General features: G+C 33.0%; 1 protein-coding gene across 3 annotated transcripts in view; it reads left to right on the top strand.

Annotated features, from left to right (window-relative positions):
• Positions 1-25,367, top strand: part of Nha1 (Na[+]/H[+] hydrogen antiporter 1) — a 155,686-nt gene that overhangs the window by 62,594 nt on the left and 67,725 nt on the right. The window lies entirely within an intron of this gene.

The raw sequence follows: 25,367 nt of genomic DNA, 5'->3' as shown, positions 1-25,367 counted from the left end.
TTCGTTACTAATAAAAACAGTGTTCAATAGAATATCCAATATGGCTGCCTAAAAAAATGGCATCCCAGTCGAATTCTAGATTGTGACACTTTCATCAATTACATAATATTCGCTACTAATAAAAACAGTGTTTAACAGAATTTCCAATATGGCTGCCTAAAAAAATGGCGTCCCAGTTCAATCCTAGACTGTGATACTTCCACTAATTACATAATATTCGTTACTAATAAAAACAGTGTTCGATAGAATTTCCAATATGGCTGCCTAAAAAAATGGCGTCCCAGTTCAATCCTAGACTGTGATACTTTCATCAATTACATAATATTGGTTACTAATAAAAACAGTGTTTAATAGAATTTCCAATATGGCTGCCTAAAAAAATGGCGTCCCAGTTCAATCCTAAATTGTGATACTTGCACTAATTACATAATATTCGCTACTAATAAAAACAGTGTTCAATAGAATTTCCAATATGGCTGCCCAAAAAAATGGCGTCCCAGTTCAATCCTAGCTTGTGATACTTCCACTAATTACATAATATTCGCTACTAATAAAAACAGTGTTCAATAGAATTTCCAATATGGCTGCCTAAAAAAATGGCGTCCCAGTTCAATCCTAGACTGTGATACTTTCATCAATTACATAATATTGGTTACTAATAAAAACAGTGTTCGATAAAATTTCCAATATGGCTGCCTAAAAAAATGGCGTCCCAGTTCAATCCTAAATTGTGATACTTGCACTAATTACATAATATTCGTTACTAATAAAAACAGTGTTCGATAAAATTTCCAATATGGCTGCCTAAAAAAATGGCGTCCCAGTTCAATCCTAGCTTGTGATACTTCCATCAATTACATAATATTCGTTACTAATAAAAACAGTGTTCAATAAAATTTCCACTATGTCCGCATTTAAAAAAATGGCGTCCCAATTGCGACACTTCCCTCAATTACATAATAATGCTTTCTACCCATCGAAAATATCGACTCGTTTCAAGAATGTTCCTGGCGAACACTCGACTCATCGTAAGATTGTCCCGTTTTTAATGTCGAGGCCAACCAACAGCGATTCCTCGTAGGCAACACATGCACGGCATAGTAATCACGGTTAGGCTGTTAAAGTATACCGTGCACTCTCTACAGAATTCAAGCCGCATCCTCGGCTGTAGTCGCTTTTAATTGAGCTGTTTATCGGAAAAGGTTATCCTTTGTTCCGTGGGTCGAACATTTCGTGGAGGTCTCTTCTTCAGCATTCAGTGAAATTTCCAGTCACGAATGCGCTTAAAAACGTGCCTGTGCCCTCTGTGAACTCCCTCGGCGTGCAGTGTGCAAAATTTGTGTGTCCTGGAATTTGCATTGTTCGAAGAAAATTTGTATTCATCCGGGGTTATCGTTGAAATTTTACCAAATGCTCTTTCCTCTTTAGATCTGTTTTAGAACTGTACTCGAAGAGGAATTCGAATTTGCTCGTCGTTATGTTAACAGTCTTTTGAGGGTGCGAAGTAATACTAATTTGTAATTTTGCAGGGGAGGTTTTTATTATGACCTGTTTATTGTATAGATCTGTTGATAAATAATTATACTGATATGCAGTTACATATTTTAGTTGAGGAGTTTTGTGCATATAAAAGATGTTTGTGCATCTTTGAAGATGTATAATTTTTTAGTAAAGAAATGTTTTGTACAATGAAATACTTATAGTGTGGATGTGTTGATATAATAATTATACTAATTGTAATACAGTAACATACTTTGCTTTTCAAGAGTTTTGTGCATCTTTGAAAATTTATAATTTTTCAGTAAAGAAATGTTTTGCACAATGAAATACTTATAGTGTGGATGTGTTGGTATATTAATTATACTAATTGTAATACAGTAACATATTTTGCTTTTCAAGAGTTTTGTGCATCTTTGAGGATTCATAATTTTTTAGTAAAGAAATGTTTTGCACAATGAAATACTTATAGTGTGGATGTTTTGATATATTAATTATATTAATTGTATTGCAGTAACATATTTTGCTTTTCAATAGTTTTGTGCATCTTTGAAGATTTATAATTTTTCAGTAAAGAAATGTTTTGTACAATGAAATACTTACAGTGTGGATGTGTTGATACATTAATTATACTAATTGTAATACAGTAACATACTTTGCTTTTCAAGAGTTTTGTGCATCTTTGAGGATTCATAATTTTTTAGTAAAGAAATGTTTTGCACAATGAAATACTTATAGTGTATATATATTAATATATTAATTATATTAATTCTACTACAATAACATATTCTGCCTAACAACTTTTGTGCATCTTTGAAAAAAAACTTTGACTTTTTCATAATTTCTAATCACATGTATAGAACTCTTAGGTAACTTCTAAAGTAATTTATTATTACACTACAAAAAAGAATATCAACAAAAAAAAACTGATTCAATAGCCATAATATTTGTTCAAATTGAAGTTAATAGAAACAGAATGCCTACATTACAGATTCTCTAACTGTAGATGATGCATTCTGTTCTATAATCTGTTTATTCGATATCGATATATCTTATTATTAACCCAACTTTGTGTGAGCAGTTCAGAAATTGAAATAAAGTGAATTGTTACTTTAATGGAGATTTATTGGAGAATTGTTTCTACAGATTCAACCTAATAACTGATCGATGAAGTAACAATGCAGGAAACAATGCTCTTGCGTTTACAATTTTTCAAAAGCTAGGTTGTCAGTTCAGTAATCAATCAGTGGTTAGGTACGTTTGCTAGTGATTGAAGTGTTTTGTTTGCCCGCTTTTTTCATTTTTTGTCCGCGGTTCATCCGAAACTGTTATCTAGGTTAGAATTTTAATATGTTGTGGAGGGAAGAATTTTTCCGCGAAAATGAGGCATTTTTTATTTATTTCCTGTTGAATAATAGATAACAGTTATTATGAAATATTTTGAAGAAAAAAGTTATCTTGGAAGTACTTTTATCTTGTGGATTTAGCTTGGAAGATATCGATGAATATTTAAAAAAAAAATTATACTACTTAACTTATAAATTTATGTAAACAGATTCTTGGAAGAAATAATTCTTTACAAAAATTATATTCAACAAAAATTTTATAAATAATTCTTTACTAGATGCTGAAAATTTCTAGTAATCCATTTTGTAAATTATATTAATTTCCAAACTTCTCAAATTCTCAAATTCCCAAATTTCCAAATTTCCAAACTCCCCAAATTCCCAAAGTTCCAAAATCCCAAATTCCCCAAATTCCACTCACCCCAAATCCCAAATTCTCCAAATTCCACTCACCCCAAATTCCAAATCTCCCAAATTCCCACTCTTCCAAATCCCAAATCTCCCAAATCCCAAATTCTCCAAATTCCACTCACCCCAAATTCCAAATCTCCCAAATCCCAAATTCTCCAAATTCCACTCACCCCAAATTCTAAATCTCCCAAATCCCCACTCTTCCAAATCCCAAATCTCCCAAATCCCAAATTCTCCAAATTCCACTCACCCCAAATTCCAAATCTCCCAAATCCCAAATTCTCCAAATTCCACTCACCCCAAATTCTAAATCTCCCAAATCCCCACTCTTCCAAATCCCAAATCTCCCAAATCCCAAATTCTCCAAATTCCACTCACCCCAAATTCCAAATCTCCCAAATCCCAAATTCTCCAAATTCCACTCACCCCAAATTCCAAATCTCCCAAATCCCCACTCTTCCAAATCCCAAATCTCCCAAATTCCGAACTTTCCAAATCCCAAATCTCCCAAATCCCAAATTCTCCAAATTCCACTCACCCCAAATTCTAAATCTCCCAAATCCCCACTCTTCCAAATCCCAAATCTCCCAAATCCCAAATTCTCCAAATTCCACTCACCCCAAATCCCCACTCTCCCAAATCCCAAATCTCCCACATCCCAAATCTCCCAAATCCCCACTCTTGCAAATCCCAAATCTCCCAAATTCCAATTCTCTGAAAAAATCTCTAAAAATGTCTAGCGATCAATTCTGCAAATTATATTAATAACAAAATAGAAAATTTGTATAATTTCACCCGCCCCAGTAATACTTTTCGCATAATCATTGATATCCAACCCCATCATTTCGATCTTTCCATCTGGACCACGCCCGTCCCTGTTATCATCGTTCCAAGATTCTTGTTGAACTCTCGAGTACTCGCAGCCCTCGTACACTTCGACAATCGTTGCGAATATCGATGCGAATATCATCGCAACGAAATCGGATATATACGTTGTATGTGCTTATGTATACACCCATGTAAGGTCGCGTAATGCAACGTTCGAAGCAGCGAATCCACGTATGGCAAGCGATGTACGAATACGCTGCATCGAACACATAAATTCTCTATTCTTGACAGCTAATATTTCACGAACAGCGGGACTATGGAGTATCCTAATATTCGTGCATTAACATTCGCGAGAAGTGCTACGTTTTCTACGATCTTCGAGATGCAGCGATTGTAACAAACGAGGGTAGGAGAGCGTTTGTGTAGATGGGAGATTTGAGGACTTGGTGATTTCAATTTTTGGGAGAGTGGATTGTGGAAGGTTTTGTACTAAGAGTTCAGAATTTGGGTAGAAAAATTTGAACATTTAAGCATTTTTTATTAAATTGAGAATGTGTGAGAAATTTATAAATGGACAAATTTAACGTAGAGATTTAAGAATTTTGATACTTGCGAATTTGAAGATTTAGAAATTTGTCTAATTAAAAAATTGAGTAATTTGGTGTTTAGAAAATTAGGAATTTAGAAATTTAAAAATTTAAATAAAAAATTTAAAGATCAAAAATTTGGTATTGTCTTAATATTATTTTTCAGCAATTTGTTATTATTTAAATATTATTTTTGAGCAATTGAAAATTATACTAAATTATGCTAAAATTATTTACTAAAAATTGAACAGTACTAAATTAAATATTGTTAACAAAGAAAAGAAAAACGTAGTAATAGGCAGTGGTTATGTTTTTTCATAACATTCAAAAGTATGTCCAGCATTTCTTATCTAACGATTGAATCGTTTGAACCTAATAACGCAAATGGCAGACTAACAACAGATAATTATATCTGGTATAATGAGAGCGATAATAAAGTAATTATAATTAACATAATTTTAACTGTAATAGACACAATGACAGAGTAATTACTAGTAAGACATTTGTACATCGATTACGAATACATTTAAAAATGACGTACTAATGAGCACTGATTATTCAGCCAGATTAATCGTTTGTACGACACAAGATAATATAATACATTCTTTGCAATTCTATCAGCTGATAAATGTGAGAACGCTCGAGGCATTTAATAAATCAAAGAGAATCGTGATATAATATCTAATTACACTTAATCGATTTTAACCATAATTTTGATTATAATGAGAATTTATTATATCATAGAATCTGTGTTACTTTTTTTTTAATTAGTTCAATTTCTATTACACCTACGAGTGCTTTTCTAATAAATAATTTCCATAATTTAAAATCAGTAAAGTTATTACATAACAAAATTATGAAACAGCAATTTTATTTCAGCTATTTCATGATTTTAATTATGGTACGAAAATGAGGTTGTCATTTCATATTTTTAGTTAATGAAATTTTAGATTGAATTTCATTTTTGAAGAAAGAATTTTATTTTTAGATTGAATAAATTATTCATGTTGAAGATGATTATTTCAATGATTACAAGATTTTAATTATGGTACGAAAATAAGATTGCCATTTTGTATTTTTAGATGATAAAATTTTTAATTGAATCATTACAGATTTTAATTATGGTACAAAATTTCATATTTTTAGATTGAATTTTATTTTTAACAAAAGAATTTTATTTCTGGACAAAAGAGTTTTATTTTTAACAAAAGAATTTTATTTTTGGACAAAAGAGTTTTATTTTTAACAAAAGAATTTTATTCTTAGACAAAAGAATTTTATTTTTAGACAAAATAAATTATTCAAGTTGAAAATAATTATTTCAATGATTACAAGATTTAAATGGCACAAAAATCTTCAACTTTAATTTCTTCGTTTCTGCTCAGAAACCCACCGTTTAAGTATACGATCAGAATTATTAAAGAAACGCAAAGAGTCGAAAGAAACAGGCGAAGAAAAGGCTCACTAAAAATACACGTTACATCTCCTCGTCCACGAACTGTCGCTTAATTGAGATCGAATTATTAATTTTTCCATCTGCATCGGAATGAAACGTTACGATAATACAAATACCTATCCCACCGATTCTACAATACTGACCGAAATGAAAATTTCAATGCATAATTCTCTACGTTCTTTCGCGTGATTCTTTTTCTTACAATATTTATTGGGGTCGCGATGATAAAGGAAAGAAAATTCTGTTTTCGCAAGAATATATTACTTCCTCGAAACATCCGGTTTGATGCGATATTCGAGATTCGCAACATAGTCTCTCGCGTATAATGTGTTTGAGTTAGAAGAAAATGTCTGCGTCGATTTTCCGTTGCAATTTTTTGCTCATAACGACTTTTTTCGAGTTGCATGGCTGTGGTGCTCATTTTTGCTTAATAATGGTAGACTTTGTATAATTGCAGTGTTAAATACAAGTTTTCTTTCTTTATAACGTTACAATAAATTAATATAGAAGACATATAACATGTGTGTAAATGTAACACAATATATCATACTTAACCTCAAATGCTTAACCTCAATACCTAACCTCAACTCAAGTTTTCTTTCATTATCTTACAATAAATTAATATAGAAGACATATAACATATGTGTAAATGTAACACAATATATCATACTTAACCTCAAATGCTTAACCTCAATACCTAACCTCAACTCAAGTTTTCTTTCATTATCTTACAATAAATTAATATAAAAGACATATAACATATGTATACATATAACACAACATATCATATTTAACCTCAAATGCTTAACCTCAATACCTAACCTCAACTCAAGTTTTCTTTCATTATCTTACAATAAATTAACATAGAAGACATATAACATATGTGTAAATGTAACACAACATATCATACTTAACCTCAAATGCTTAACCTCAATACCTAACCTCAACTCAAGTTTTCTTTCATTATCTTACAATAAATTAATATAAAAGACATATAACATATGTATACATATAACACAACATATCATACTTAACCTCAAATGCTTAACCTCAATACCTAACCTCAACTCAAGTTTTCTTTCATTATCTTACAATAAATTAACATAGAAGACATATAACATATGTGTAAATGTAACACAACATATCATACTTAACCTCAAATGCTTAATCTCAATACCTAACCTCAACTCAAGTTTTCTTTCATTATCTTACAATAAATTAATAAAAAAGACATATAACATATGTGTAAATGTAACACAATATATCATACTTAACCTCAAATGCTTAACCTCAATACCTAACCTCAACTCAAGTTTTCTTTCATTATCTTACAATAAATTAACATAGAAGACATATAACATATGTGTAAATATAACACAACATATCATACTTAACCTCAAATGCTTAACCTCAATACCTAACCTCAACTCAAGTTTTCTTTCATTATCTTACAATAAATTAATACAGAAGACATATAACATATGTACACATATAACATATACATATGTATAAACGTAACACAACATAGTTCTACTAATTTTCTCCAGCATATATTCACAGAGTATTAAAAATTTTAGTAAGGTTCGTCACATTTAAGCCATGAGTCACTAGACTCGTCAAAGTACGTCAATTGGTTAATAGCCAATAAACTATATCAATTGTCCCAATTTTAAAAACGTGAAAAAAATGTATAGCAATGTTACTCCCATTTACTAAACATTTCAGCAAAGTCACACCTCGAATCACCGTAAAATTGTTTTAAATTCGAGAGGACAGCAAGAGTAAGGAGAAGCTCGTCGGACCATGAGGTTACGAGATCCACGACACCATATAAATGTTTCAATAACACGTAGCGAGGGACAAGTGTCTCGTAGGTACAAGAATAAAATCGTGTGAAGCCAGACCGGAAGCCGTAGGTCGACGGCTCTGAATTCGTCCGTGACGACTTGTCGCCGTTTCCGTGCAAGGTCCACGGTGGAACGACGAGGATGGCTGTTCTCCCGAAGGAATTTTATAGACTACTCCCGGATGTCGCATTTTGTCCGCTCTGTTACCTACTGGCAAACTTCGGTGCCGCCTGTCGTCGATGAACTGCATTCCAGACACGCAAGCAGATTTCTTTCCACCGAAATGGACTTCTGCTTGTGTTAAGTGGCAAATTTTTATTAGCAATTTTTGCAATTTTTGTACACTTTTTGGGAAGTATAGATTTGCAAACAGGGGATTCTTCTGCAAAGGAATTTTCGAAGTGCAAGATTGAGTTGTGGAATTATTCAAATGTAGGATATAGGGTTATAGGGGTTAAAGGTTTATAGATTCATAAAATTGCATGATAAAATTTATTTGATAATTCCATTTCATTGACACGAAATATTATTTATCATTTGTTAACACGAAATTCGTTAAAAATAAGACCATTTATTTTCAATAAAAATTTATGAACATAAATAATAAATAAAGGTAGCCTAAAAATTCAAAACAAAATTAATACGTGACTACCTAATAAATATTAAACCACACCTAATAGTGAAATAAAAACTAATTAGTAATAAAAAAGCATAAATAACAAGTAACCAAAAAACAACACGAGAAGGAAAAATGATTAAGAAGAGAATGTAACGCGATTTAAAATCCAATATCCGTAGAAGGTGTTAATAAAACTCGGCGTGATTTATGTTGCGAGTGAACCAGATAGGAAGTTTAAAGCCTTATTTTTATTTATGGAATTTAGTTATTTCTTATTCCATATTCATTGGATGAGATGCAAGGTGGAAGAGCGTATCGTCGCACATTGCGGGGCACGTTCGCTGATATTAATTTCACGGGGAAACTCTCAGCAGGCAATTTCAATATATTTTTCCATGGACACCACGTGTTCCCGTGTAGCTGCATCGCAAAGGAAGCCGTGTGTCGCGTCTTGTCGGGCAACTGTCAGGGCACGCGGGTCCTACAGGGAATTTTCTTACAGGATGTCCTGGAACGAGGTGAATTTAAAATATCGTCGTCAAATTGCTTCAGGAGGATGCAACATGTTTCTTGTAGATGGAACACGTAGCCAGTTAGAAAAATATCTAAAGAAAATTATCAGAACTGTGCTAAAAATATATATTTGGAATTTTTGAGTCTCCTCTCTGTATCGTTTAATTACTCATCTTGCAATTTTAACGCTAAACCTACCGACGTATGTGTACTTAATTTGAAATGAAAAATGAGGTCAAAAAATAAATAAGCAAATGGCAAAACATAAATTTGTACATATATTAATTCTTCATGGAGGTCAATGCAGATATCAGAAGAATCAGTTCAACAAATTGTATAATTTATTATAAGAATCTTGTGGAACGGTCATTTGATAGTTTTAGTGTTGAACTGAGTCCCAGAACGAGGTGAATTTATATCGTCGTCAAATTGCTTTAGATTGTAGATAATTGTAGATGGAACACGTAGCCAGTTAGAAAAATATCTAAAGAAAATTATCAGAACTGTGCTAAAAATATATATTTGGAATTTTTGAGTCTCCTCTCTGTAATTTTTGAGTCTCCTCTCGTTTAATTAACTCATCTTGCAAATTGGTTTAAACTGAGTCCCGTGTTTGGCATTCAACCGATAGTAAACATCGAAATCAACAAGTGTTCAACCTCGATTCAACAACGTCGTTAGATGTAATTTCAATGGTCTAGCCAAATTAATTATTTATGTAGCCACTTAGCAAGTAGCGGGAGAACTAATTCGATTGTCAGCTGCCTCTGCCACTTTGCGCCCCCGAAAATTTACATGTAATTAGTGTGAGGCACAGGAATCATTTAATCGACACAATCTGTGTATTTACAGTGAAATTCTTTTATTTAAAGCTGTTTGAGATTACAATTATAGTACGTGTTTATCGGAACCTAGTCTGTTACTAGAAATTGGTTTGAAAATGGGTAGAACACTCTTCCTACCTTGTTCTATATTGATAGTTTAACAGGTGTTAATGTTTTAAATCCAACTTTCAATCAATCATTCATAACATTTGCTTCTTTTGATAATATGGAAGCTTATTTGCAATGCGATAAAAGATTATCTAGGTTAGATTGTACCGATTGTTACGATTATTGTTGTCGCGCATGTTATCGAGATTATCGACTCGAAATCAGTACTCAGAGTAATTGGGGATCTGAGTGTAATTCTGGTCATGTGATAGAGACACTTGTGGTCAATAATTAAAAATTGATAGATCGTGTAATTTTGCATTTACTAAATTTCAAAAATATTCAAATTTTCTATAAATTTGTAAAGGTGATCAAGGATCGTATTACCATATTGGCTCTAGGGATGCTAGAATATTTACTTATACTCTAGGGTATCAGTTTGCTATTGCCCATGCTTTAGGACACCAATTTACTCTTGTCTGTACTCTAAGATATCAATTAGCTCTTGCATAAGTACTGAAGGCATTAACCTTCACGAGATACTTCACGATTATTGAAATTTGTAAAATGTCTGTTTCGAGCAGTTAGCAATCGACCTTCCATTTTGCTACTTCAAATTTCACTTTCTAGTTCGAACAATTATCAATTGATCTTCCACTTTGCAACTTGAAATTTCAAGATCATGAAGGTCTATAAAATTCTTTTTAGTTCGAACAATTACTAATTCATCTTCCATTTTGCGTCTCGAAATTTCAACATCATGAAGGTCTATAAAATTCTTTCTAGTTCGAACAATTACTAATTCATCTTCCATTTTGTGTCTCGAAATATGAAGATCATGAAGGTCTATAAAATTCTTTCTAGTTCGAACAATTACTAATTCATCTTCCATTTTGTATCTCGAAATTTCAACATCATGAAGGTCTATAAAATTCTTTCTAGTTCGAACAATCACTAATTCATCTTCCATTTTGTGTCTCGAAATTTCAAGATCATGAAGGTCTATAAAATTCTTGTTAGTTCGAACAATTACTAATTCATCTTCCATTTTGTTCCTCGAAATTTCAACATCATGAAGGTCTATAAAATTCTTTCTAGTTCGAACAATTACTAATTCATCTTCCATTTTGTACCTCGAAATTTCAACATCATGAAGGTCTATAAAATTCTTATTAGTTCGAACAATTACTTAATTCATCTTCCATTTTGTATCTCGAAATTTCAACATCATGAAGGTCTATAAAATTCTTTTTAGTTCGAACAATTACTAATTCATCTTCCATTTTGTACCTCGAAATTTCAACATCATGAAGGTCTATAAAATTCTTTTCAGTTCGAACAATCACTAATTCATCTTCCATTTTGCAACTCGAAATTTCAACATCATGAAGGTCTATAAAATTCTTTCTAGTTCGAACAATCACCGATTGCTCTTCAAAATCTCTCTATTGAGAACCTCTCTATTTTACCACCCTATCAAATAACAACTCGAAATTTCACGATGACCAAAATTGGTAAGATATTCCGTGAATCGATCTTCATTTTGCAAGTTGAAAATGCAGAACCATACAGAGGGCACCGTTTCATATTGGCGAATGCTCGAGAAGTCAATAAGCGTTTGGTCAGTGCTCGACCACTTTGTTGGAATTGTTTGCGTGCAACTATACGTTACAGTTTGGTCTGTCTAAACGAGCATGTAGGTGCAATCGTTCACAACGATATCGACCGTGTTTGACGAGGTTCGGCTCGCTATCCTCTATCTGGCGTAAACATCCGTTTAATGCTCACATCATGTTTAACCCTTTCACCGAGTGGGTCGTACATAGGATGCAACGGGAAGCGTACAATAAAGCATCGATACGAGTGAAAATGCAAACACAACTGCATTTCGTATGGACGAAAAAGTTATTATGGATCTAATCTTTGAGTTAAATCTTTGAGATGTGATTAAAATGTGAAATCGGTGAGAAGTTAATTTGAGAAAGTAGAAGGTGACTGGAAGGAATTTATATTATATATACTGGATTTATATTGGAGGCTCATTAGCACCGATTTGTCATTATGTACAAAAGAGTTATTGTATAGACTTGGATCTGTGTAGAGCTAGGAAAAGAAGACACTTCTTAGTCCATAACAGCTAAAATAATAGATATACATAAAAATTGTATAGAACCTTTTTTATAGAGCCTTTCAAGGGCTTCATCTCTCGTTCTAATCATTTTCTTCCTAGAATCAATAGTTTAGGAGATATATAATAAAAACTCGCATACTTTGCGAGTAGCAGTGTAAGTAACTTTTTAGTAAAGGTCTTTGACAGCATATGTGTAAACTATTGGCTCATAATAATCACCGAAATTAAATAAAGGTTGTGAATGTCCAGAAACCTCCAAAAATTCCCAAGTTACAAAGCTTGTAATTTAAAATAAATTTTTGTAAAATTTAATCAATTTGATGGTTTTAGTGTTAATACTCCTTTTCGAAATGCAACTAGCATGGACGTAAATACTCGTGAAATCTAGACAGTGTCTGTTATATAGAAACAAAAGTCAGTTTTGTCAACTGTGCTTGACGTAATGTACACGGGCCGCTGCGTTCACTTGTAACGCTAGGTCAGTGTTAGATTTACCGTGCAATGTACGAAGTTAGTCTTATCTCTGGTGCTTTACTGGTTACAACGGTTATTAATCATTTGGGTAGAACTTCGATTTTCACATGGCTAGAAATGTGTTACTCTATTAATAAATTCTTGTTCGAAATTCTTAATTGGACAAATATGATCATGTTTGTGAAATTTCAAAAATAAAATGAATTTTACTTTATTTTAATATTACGTGAATAGTTAGAACCTGACAAATAAACATAAAAAACTTTGTGTTATTATGGCTGCGAAGTTCTGCTGTACCCGACAAATAAATCAGTAGATATAACATTTAAGTATCTGTGTTAATATTGCAGCTGCGAACAATAAGTTCTGACTGACACCTGGCTAATAAATCAATAGACTTATCATTTAAGTTTCTGTATTTTAATATTGCAGCAGTGATTAGCTCTAAGTGTTTGACAGATAAATCACGTGGCAAGAGATTAATGCTCTCGAAACCACTCGGTTTAACACAATTTTAAATCAGAGGTTTTTAACTGAGGTTTCGTGAAGTAGACAATATGGCGGCTGGAGACTTCGAAAGAATTCAATACTTTTCTATTATTCTTTGAAAATTTCTAGTAAATTATTACTCTACTTAATTAGAATTATATCTTCTAACTACAGTTCTTAATTCTGTAAAAAATAAACAAGTTGGAAGAATTGAATTACAGTATTTTTCTATTTTGGTTTCATATAGTTTTTGTTGATTTATTAATTTTACTGGTATGCGCGTATTATCGATTGTTCGATGATCATAAATTATTCTATTGCTAATTATGTTTCACGTTAACACGAGTAATTGGAACGAATACGAAAATTATATCGATATTTCGCTCCCTCCAATTACAAAATAATTTCCCGTTCCCGATGGTATCAATCACAATTAACTGACACAGTAATGAGAACGAGCAATTATAATTCGACAATTTATATTTCTAAATTATTACGCAATTACTGAAATATTCGTACGTTTTCAATATGGAAATCTATCTTGTTTTATGCACGTACAAATATTCGAGATCTTCAATTATTGATTCTGAATAATGTTTTTTGTTTAATTTCTGAAATATTTACATTTCAAGTATTACAAAAAAAGTTAATACTTAAATATGCTTCTTTAAAGATGTTCAATGTCACTTCTCTTCAGAAGCAACAACTCAAGTACTACAGAAGAAATTAATACTTAAATATGCTTCTTCAAAGATGTTCAATGTCACTTCTCTTCAGAAGCAACAATTCAAGTATCACACAAGAAGTTAATACTTAAATATGCTTCTTCAAAGATGTTCAATGTCACTTCTCTTCAGAAGCAACAGTTCAAGTATTACACAAGAAGTTAATACTTAAATATGCTTCTTCAAAGATGTTCAATGTCACTTCTCTTCAGAAGCAACAATTCAAGTATTAAACAAAAAGTTAATACTTAAATATGCTTCTTCAAAGATGTTCAATATCACTTCTCTTCAGAAGCAACAATTCAAGTATCACACAAGAAGTTAATACTTAAATATGCTTCATTAAAGATGTTCAATGTCACTTCTCTTCAGAAGCAACAATTCAAGTATCACACAAGAAGTCAATACTTAAAGACGTTTATTTTTAACAAATCCTAAAGATGTTCAATGTCACTTCTCTTCAGAAGCAACAATTCAAGCATCACACAAGAAGTGAATACTTAAAGACGTTTATTTTCAACAAATCTTAAAGATGTTCAATGTCATCTTCATAACAATTAATGATTCGTTATAAAGAGACGATCTCGCAAAGATTCACTCGACCTATCCTTAATTCCGCGAATTTTCAAGAGTCCTCGTGCATCACAGAAGCTCGGCACTCTATGGCAATTTTCGTTCGAAATTAGCATTACACAGGGATGTAATTACACAGGTTGTGCACAGTTTGATCTTAGAAGTCTTTCGGGGGAAATCCAGCTGGCGTGTCTCTGATACAAGTAACAGGGTCGAGAACCCACTACAACATTGTCGTAATTTTCGTACGATGAAAACTTGGTTTACCTACTGAACCGGTTGAACACGTGGCTTGATGTGTTGGTTCGCGTCGAGCACGTCGCGAAATACTTGTTCTCATTTAACCAGAGCGTATTAATCCATTTTAAATTTCAACCACTCGATCCGTACGTACCGTGTGATGTGTACACACACTCGCCCGTTGGTACGAGCACTCGAGGCTCTCTTTATCTCTGCCGACCTCGTCAGTTCCTCCTCAAAGTGCGTTTTCTAAAGCTTCGGGCTATGTTTGAAACAACGGAGATACATGATGGACACGGTGTTCAATCGATTTTCAGTCGGATGTAGAGTAATCGATGAAGTCTTGAGATGTTCTTTGTGGTTAATATGAAAATTGGGGATGATGATGTTGGAACGGGGCTTCTTTCATGTACTTTCAGGTCCAAGATAGTTTTTATACCCACTTTGTATTATTATATTAATTTATTTTAGTGCCTTACTGTTATGCTATTTTATTATTTTAGAATCTCAGGTTACTGTACTAATTTATTTTGGTGACTATGCTGCTAAGCTGTTTTACTATTTTAGGATTTCAATATTTTAATAATTTAGCATTATAGCACCCTAATTTACTGTACATATAACAATTTTATAGAGGTATAAAAAGACCTAAAAGTACATAGAACATAAAATTGTTAAAAAGTGATGGTAAATATTCTTTCAACCCCGAATTTCTTTTCACAGAAAATAGAACTATTGTGAAAGTTAATCCCAGTAAAATTCCGTGATGAGCATGGTTCCAGAGATACAAGAGAAAGTGATTATTTGCAGTCAGGGTATATTGCACAATGCGTGCCTGAAATTCACGTAATATTGAGGGTATTTTCTGAATGGATCATCTACGATTCATTGTTCAGAGAATGCACGATTTATTATTCACCGCTATTTCATTTATGGGCGTGGTGCTTTATAAAGCACCCTGAAAATAAGTTTCCTATTAATCACTGAAGCTTCAACCCCTTCTCTCGGGCAATTTTCATGCTAGAAAATAGAGCTGATGTTTTAATCCTACGTACAAAAATCCGTTGAAGAACAATATGTTTGATTTCGTTTTATAGATTATAAGTTTTGTATTAGTCAGTGAAGCTTCACTTCAACCCCTTCCCTCAAACCATTTTCATGCTACTCGAAAACAAAGCTGATGTTTGAATACCACATGAAAAAATCCATCGAAGAACGATATGTTTGATTTCGTTTTATAGATTATAAGTTTTGTATTAGTCAGTGAAGCTTCACTTCAACCCCTTCTCTCAAACCATTTTCATACTACTCGAAAACAAAGCTGATGTTTGAATACCACATGAAAAAATGCATTGAAGAACGATATGTTTGATTTTGTTGTATATATTATAAGTTTTGTATTAGTCAGTGAAGCTTCACTTCAACCCCTTCTTTCAAACCATTTTCATGCTAGCCGAAAACAAAGCTGATGTTAGAATCCCACATAAAAAAAAGCATTAAAAAACAATACATATTATTTCTATATATTTTAATCCTTGAAACATATATCCAAAGAGTTTCAACTCCTTTCATGAATTATAACAAACCATTACTTTCATTCCAACTCATCTTAAAATTTCTCTCCAATCAATCCTACCACATATCCGACCACATCCCATCACACAGTATTCAGCATTAAAAAAAGTGTGAAACTGAAGATCCAAAAAGTGATTAAGAATAGTCACTCTTATATCAACTAATGCTTGTTTGTATTTGTCAATAATAAATGGTTGATGTGCCACATAGGCGAGGCCCCTTACAATGTGCCTTCACCTGGAGCGAATAACGCTTTAAGCTTGGTTCAGCCAGGCAACCACGCTCGGTACCGTGGTATACCACGTCAAAACACGTTTAGACAACCTAAACTCCAATATGCATTCGACAAGCCGTAAAATCGATCAAGCGTGTTTAAGCTCAGGTCCAGCACATGCGAAAATTCTACAACGTTTCCATAACGAACCGCTTCTGTTGCAGTGAAAGTAGCATCTACTTGCTTGATATTTTGGCTCATTTTGTTTATTTTGATTATTTGGATGGATAGATGTAGAGATATACATACATATGCATTCATACGTTCATTCATCCATACATCCATCCATCCATACGTACATACATATGAACACATGCATACATATACATACATATGCATTCATACGTTCATCCATCCATACATCCATCCATCCATACGTACATACATATGCACACATGCATACATATGCATACATATGCATACATACGTACATATGCATACATACATACATACACACATACATACATATAGATATATGTACACATACATATGTATACGTACATACGTTCATCCATCCATGCATCCATCCATCCATACATACATATGCACACATGCATACATATGAATACATACGTACATATGCATACATACATACATACACACATACGTACATATAGATATATGTATACATACATACGTTCATCCATCCATCCATACGTACATACATATGCACACATGCACACATATGCATACATACGTACATATGCATACATACATACATACATATAGATATACATATGCAAATATACATATGCATATACAGAGATACATATACCGATATTCATATAAATGTACATATACAGATACACACACATACACACTTAGCTTTCTGACAGTAAATACAATCAACCAAAATCACATATGAACTATATCATTATATGTATAGACATACATGGAAACCAAACATCAACTGCGCCATTATAATTCATCCAAAACATATGTATATCAACTTTAAATTCTTGTAACCAAATATGAACAACATCATTATAATCACTCACACGATAATTTAGTTAGCAATGTGTAAATCATCTCCTTAAAATAATCATTTGCGAATTTTTGTAGCAGTAAACATAAGTCGATCGGATCGCAGTAGCAAGTCCGCCATTTTATACAGCATTCGCTGAGATTGTGGGAACGTTGGCGAGTAATCAAGTTCTGAGAAACTTTTTGAAATAACGGTAACCGCGTCTAACATTTATTTACTGCAATACGGATTGGCTAACTTTAGAAACAGACTTCAGGAACTGTCTTAGACGGATTGCAATAGACTGCATTGGAGTAATTAACTTTTCAATCTCACCAGGCTGGCCACAGTTGTGGATTCACCGTAACGGTAGAGAAGATAAAATGTACTTCAAACTGTTGAGTTGCGAATTTCATAATTTCTTTGCGTACAAATATTTTTAGAGCACGGGTATTTGTGTAATATTTTTTATTGGGGGAGAAAAGAATTTTCTGATTCGCAAAATTTTTTATTTATTTCGTATGAAATCCTTGATGTTTAAATTTTGATTTACTATGTTTTTAATCTTGATCAATTTTTACTTCTTAAGGTGGGGTCAAATTTGATCCTCTTAATGTTGAATTTATATTTTCAAATTTTACTCAAAATAAAGAGGTTATGAAACATAGTAAGTGATCAAATTATTCAAATCATTTGAATCTATTTGCATAATATAAATATGTCGCGACAACATAAGTACTATTTGCTAAAAATATAAAAAGTATATTTTTAATACCAAAACCATAAATGTAATCACAGAATGTTTGACTCGCTATTTTAAGATCACACATCAATCGCTTCACCTTTCTAAAAAGCTGCGGTTGACATTCTAAACTACCTTTTGCACTTTTGGTCTCTCTGAATGAAAATGTATAATCACAGCCATGAAAAGGATCCAGAAGTATGTTATCATACGCGACCCTTTCAACTTCTCAACTCAAGTACTTGCAAACGATGTATCCAGTTCCAAAGTAAACTGGAATTTCGTTTCTCACGATTTGATAGCACGTCTTTTCATGTTGCTGTCATTTTCCCAGATGGAGAATATTGTAAAACGAAATGTTACGAGTCCTTTCATAAGTAAATGAACTAAATAATTTTAAAAATTAATCGAGTTAGTGGAGTAACAGATTTTTACTTAAACATAGTTAAAAATACTTCAAAATAGGGATGTTTGCACAAAGTAGCCATATGGTTCATTTCATAAAATTTGAAATTTGTTCCAACTCATAAAATATTTATGCAATTTGATATATTTCGTACAATTTTCATAAATATTTATTTCATACAATTTCTATAACATACCCAAATTTTACATATGTATATTTAATTTGCAGACTCAAAGTCTTGTACATATTTTTTATTAAAATATTTTTTACAGCACGAAATTTATACAAAACAAGACTTTCCCAAAAACGAATATTAAATACAGGGATTTAAAAATACAAACAAATCACCACCGATTTCTCTAATCCTCGAGTAACAAAAATAAAACCTATTTGTAAGGACACTTCACTTTTCAAAAATTGTAACGGCTCGCTACACCTAAAGCGACACCTGTCGTTTCCAAAATTTTCGCGCACGTAAAACTGAATTAGTCGTTGATGGATAGACGCAGTGGACGGTAAAAGTAGTTGAACCATTGTCAAATATTATTTACGCTATTACAGCACTATTGAATCACTTGACACTGATTTTTATTTCAATTATTTTCACAAATTTTCATATTTTTTAATTTGCTATTTAGGTGGAATTTTTTATTTTTAAGGGTAGTTGAAGGTTAAGCAAATTGTTTTTCTTGTGACAATGAAAGAAGTCTATATTTTTTAATGCGAGAAAAGATGTAAATTGATCATTGATCGCGTCAGATTATTATTGTAATTAAATATATATGAAATATTTACAAATTGACTTGAATAATCAGCAGATTTTAAAGTTTGAGAGGTTAGAAATCGAAGGAACGTTCACAACATCAAAATAATTTATGTCTCATATTTTTATTTTATTCTAAACTTCAAAAGTAAAGTTTTATATCAAGAAAAGATTAGGTAAAAAGATTGCGTAAACAAATATCATGTGGCCAGGTTATTTAACGATACGCTTCAACCTTGATTTTACGATGTTACTGTATTTGTTCGCATTACGTGGATGTCCTTTGAAGTCGATGCAATTTGCGGTTTCCAGCATGGTTCACGGGCTGAAAAATCTCGTTGAAATTTGCATACGCACTCTCGACAACAGTGTCTTTGAGTGGATATCACGTGGAGAATCCTTTTGATCCCGGTCTGGCAAACACTGCACGCTTATGCCAGTTCTTTCCCATTTATTCAATGAATAATTAGCTTCAATTGCCTTCTGGGTCTTCCATTCGAAATGCAAAATACTGCACCGTTCAAGCGGCATTTATAAACACCCTTCTTAACATTTTTCATTTTTCTTTTTTTTTTGTGATTGTTATGACACATTAGGGTTCAAGGTGACATATATTGTATTATATTATAAGTATTATAATTAGTTTATTTTAGAATTATTATCTACATGCTCATATGAATATTCTCATATACATTTTTCATTTTTCTTTTTTTTTTTGATATGGTGATTGTTATGACACATTAGGGTTGAAAGTGACATATATTGTATTATATTACAAGCATTATAATTAATTTATTTTAGAATTACTATCTACATGCTCATATGAATATTCTCATGTACATATGTTACATATGTTATACATATGTTAAACATATATCACATACATGTTTCGCAGAGATATCACAAGATTCAATAAGAGAATCTGAACGACACCGTAGTATGTTATAGTCCACATGAAATTAGGGGGGGTTTAAGTCATCATTTTGCCAGTTTCGAATTTGTTAAAAAATAACAAGCCTTCGAAGTTTGCAATTTGTACTCATTTTTACAAAAATAGCTTTCACTTACGAATTTTTTTCTCAGAAACCACACAACCGATTTAGCTAAATTTTATTTTGTTTTATTCGCAAAGGATTGGGCTATTTTAAAATATTTTTTTTAGTTCCGTCAATTTGTTATGAAATGTTGAAAAAATTAATTTGAGCGAGGGGCGTAAAGGGTCTGGACCACCAGAAGAGCACATATGGAGCACATATGGAGCACATATGTAGAGGGTGTATAAACTTGATGAGTTTGAGGTATTTTTCTTATATCTTCCTTGTGTGTATGTGTAATAATTTTGAAGATATAACTTCTTCAAGACGATGAAGCTTAGAATAGTACACATGATACATATGATACATATGTGTGATACACACTGAAGCCTGGGATTTCAATGTCCCAAATCATTTTCCAATGTAATTAACCTCTCCTACTAAAAACTGATCTATAAAATGTTTGCTAGGATCTAAAAGTTATAACAAATTCAAAAAACGTCCAACAAATTCGGTAAATAAGGGGTTAATATTCCGAGTTCGATCGATTCGCAAGAATTCCGAGGAGCAGAAGAATGTTAGGCGAGCGGTGCATAGACAAGCGTGAAACGAGAGAAGGCCGTGAATTGCGAAATTCTAGAAGACCACGTTCGAAGATCTCCCTAAGACAGGATTCCTTTGATCCTTCGAGAACTATCGGCACATCGAAAATGCTCGTTAAACGAGCTCTCGTTCTCTACACCAGAAAAGACCGTAAATCAGGGGCTATCGATGCCCCGTCGAACGCTTGTCTTTGCGTTCGATCAACAATGAAAGAGGAAAAGTAAGTAGATTTTAAACCGTGACCCAAAAGCGGTGCTTGACTTTGTAATTTAAAGTTTCGTTTATCATTAACCCTGGAAGAGTTGCTCCTTTTTTTTCCTCTCGCTTTCAAGTTTCGCTTAGATACTTTCGGGAGATTATGGAGTGGCTTTGAAAGAACTGTTTACGGAGATCGATTCTTGGATTGCATAGACGTCATTTTGTGTAATGAAACTCCTGATGAAATAAGTTTAAATACAGAATTTTATAATATTGGAAAATATTTTTTTTTTAAGGGATGAAGTGAATTGAATTTGTTAGAAGACTTAGGATGTTTATTGTTTAGTCAAGTACCTTCAAGATTTTAACTTATGATTCATGTATTATAATGCATGATTTATAATTTTTTATTTGCATTCTTTAAATTGTATTTAGTCATTTGTCATTTATAACCTAACTAACATAACCTATAATCTGTAATGTATAATTTAAAATGTGAACTATATATTATAATCTATGAGCTAAAATGTGTAATACATAATTTACAGTAAATAATCTGCAATGTCTACACTATCTATAATCTATAAGCTAATCAAACTTTTAACTTTTTATTTTTAGAGTCATGTGATTTATCTTAGAATCCGATACAATTTGATAACACGAGATATCAGCACTTACATATCTGAAATGATCAATTACATAGTTAGGTGCAACTGACACACATTTTTATGAATATTCTTTATCTTACAGATAAGTAAAAATGGAATTCGTGTATAAAAAAAAGGCTAATGTTATTATACGTAATACCGAGTAATGTTATTATACAATAATAGAATTGCGACACCACGAGTTTATCTTAATGAAAAAGATTAACAACAAATCGCATGGAAATTTATCTTTGAAATCACGTTGTCAACAGAATCTTAAAAGCTTATCTGTTAATGTATTACATTCATGTGACTCTGATTCATAAATGTTTGTCAGTCAATAACAAAAGAAGCTGTGTAAACTTGTACGAATTGTACGAATCACATGACACGATTTTTCAAATCGTCACGTAGCACAAATATCTTATTGGCAAGTTTTGAAATTCTGCTACAGAATTTCTGTAGCTCTGATGCTACAGGAAATTTATAATTTCTGAAACTTAACTACACACATGATAATTTATTTTCGCTAAAATTTCTTTTATTAATTCTCAAAATAAAAGTTTTGCCTCACTTTTTAAAATTCACCCTCTGTTCCGAAAACACCCTTATCGCACGAGCGACCTAATAAAGAACTTCCAGAACCGGGACCTCCGCCAAGTTAAAAAAAATCAAACACAGACTTGTAATTCTGTATGATGGAAACAAGATCGAGGGCGAATGCAGTCGAAGGTCGACCGATTGAATTCACTGATGTATGAACCACACTGGGCGTTGTATCATTTTCCGCGTGTTACAGCGAACCATTAATTCAAATTAGAGTATATTTCACTGGTTTAGTGGCGGTCGAAATGTAGGTCAAGTGTCCTTCGTCCGCGACACATTTTGCACTGAAACAATGAAATGTGCGAATGAACGCTCGCCAAACGGTGATAATTTCTTCTGAGATGCATTTTCTTCGGTACTTTCGACAAACCGTTTTACTAAGAATTCCATTGTTCACGGATATTTTACGCTAATCACGCTTATTGCAGTCTTTCAGTTAGATTGCTATAAATTTTATAGAAAATCAACCCTTTATATTTTTAATAATCTTGTGGGAAATTATATAAGTTCATAAAGTAGAAAAATGTAGGGTCAACTAGTGTTATAACTGGTTTTAAATCTTCGACTGAAGTGCATTCAAAATTCAAGTAAAAATATACTTGAACTGCAAGTGCGAGTGACCTGTAATAAAGGGGTACATTTTAACAAATCGTCATGTAGATTCATATATGAAGATCACTGTAGAAATACATGTGTATTCAATATTTTGAAGGAGAGAAATTCATATGTACATGTATTTAGAATCTTCACAGACACTTATGAAGAGATACAAGCTGTCTCACAACTAGTGTAGGTCCCTGAAATGTAGCTAACGCGATTCTGAATAAGATTTCCCTTTGCAAAAATAGAGTCTGAAGCTCCATTTTTGAATTATTAAGGAAAAACGCGGAACAATCAGAGCGCAAGATTACGCAGACGTGAGAGCGACATCTTCGAGCCTAAAAAAATTTATATTCCTCGGAAATTACGGAGTGTGGAGTTATGGCGCGTAGAAATTTCAGCGCGTGGAATTATGGCGCGCAGAAATTTCAGCGCGTGGAATTATGGCGCGTAGAAATTTCGGTGCGTGGAAATACGGCGCGTAGAATTATGGCGCGTGGGAATTACGGCGCGTGGAAATTACGGAGCGTAAAAATTACGGTGTGTGGTATTATGGCGCGTGGAATTATGGCGCGTAGAAATTTTGACGCGTGGAAATACGGCGCGTGGAAATTACGAAGCATGGAATTATGGCGCGTGGAAATGCAGCGCGTGAATATTACGATATGTGGTATTATGGCGCGTGGAATTATGGCGCGTAGAAATTTTGACGCGTGGAAATACAACGCGTGGAAATACGACGCGTGGAAATTACGGAGCGTGGAATTATGACGCGTGGAAATTACGGCGCGTGGAAATACAGCGCGTGGAATTATGGCGCGTAGAAATTTTGACGCGTGGAAATACAACACGTGGAAATTACGGCGCGTGGAAATACAGCGCGTGGAATTATGGCGCGTAGAAATTTTGACGCGTGGAAATACAACACGTGGAAATACGGCGCGTGGAAATACAACACGTGGAAATACGGCGCGTGGAAATACAACACGTGGAAATACGGCGCGTGGAAATTACGGAGCGTGGAGTTATGTCGCGTGGAAATACAGCGCGTGGAATTATGGCGCGTAGAAATTACGGCGCGTGGAAATACAACGCGTGGAAATTACGGAGCGTGGAATTACGCCGCGTGGAAATACAGTGCGTGGAAATTACGGCGTAAAAAATAATATTCCTTAATAATTCAAAAACGAAGCTTCGATCTTGACAAACCGAGTCAAATAATAAGCCTCCTCCTGTAAAATTATGTTTCAAAAGTTAACATCTCTCTCTGGAGTTGTCTGAACTTGCTGCACAAACAAGTCTACTTCATCTGCATCGTAATTCGTTTAACTAAAAATGAAATTAAACGGGAAGGGCAGTCTAAAAGAAAGGAAGGTAAAAGGTAAGAATGTCGAAATGGAATTGTAAATTTGTGATATTTCTTTCGCGTAGCTCGTTGAAGCACGTCTCTAGAAAAAGAAAATACCTCCCAAGAGGATGGAAGTTGAATTATTTAAATAATCGCGTGGCTGGCAGTCGGAATGGACATTTTCCAGCAGGACGGTTTTTAAATAACTTATTTCCACGTCGCGGCTAAGGCTCGGTACGCTTTTTGCATTTACAGAGAAGTAATGTCTTTCCCGTGGGAAAAACCGATTGAGAACATAAATCACTCGAGTGTCTTTATATCACCTATGTTTTATCGGTGAAGTGTTTAGAACTACTTAAATCGTGGTTGAATTATTTTGCCGATGGAAATTGCCCGAACGGGCTAATGCACACACGGTGTATACATACAAGTAGAACGGAAAGAACAATACGAGAAATTGGCAATTTTTAAATTTGAAAATTATTTTAAAGGTGCCACATTTTTTAATATTTTAATTAAAATGTCTAATTGTCTGAATTGTCTAATTTCCGTATTTTCAGTTCCTCAATTTTTAGATAAATTATTTTTTTACGGAAAAATTAGTAAATTACCTTGAAGTTCAATCCTTTTAAAAATTGATAAACTTCAAATTTATAAATCTAAATATTCAGAAACTTGACGATTCTAAAATTGAAAAATTTTAAAAATTTGAAAGACAAGAAATTGCAAAATTTACGAACACAATACAGTGTGCCATCAAAGAATAAAAATTCACAAAAGCCCTGCAAAATTAACAAACAAAACTTTTCAATAAACCGGTTATAAAAAAATTTCCGTAGTGAATATTACATCCGTAGCAATGTATAGAGAGTGTACTGTAAATCGTTATTACTTCCAACACTTAATCAATAAAATAGTTATGGCTTGAAATAAAGTCTG

Source organism: Megachile rotundata, chromosome 9 (assembly GCF_050947335.1).
Source record: "Megachile rotundata isolate GNS110a chromosome 9, iyMegRotu1, whole genome shotgun sequence".
NCBI classification, from domain to species: Eukaryota; Metazoa; Arthropoda; class Insecta; order Hymenoptera; family Megachilidae; genus Megachile; species Megachile rotundata.
The sequence above is the reverse complement of the archived record's forward strand: the minus strand, read 5'-3'. Positions and strand labels throughout refer to the sequence as shown.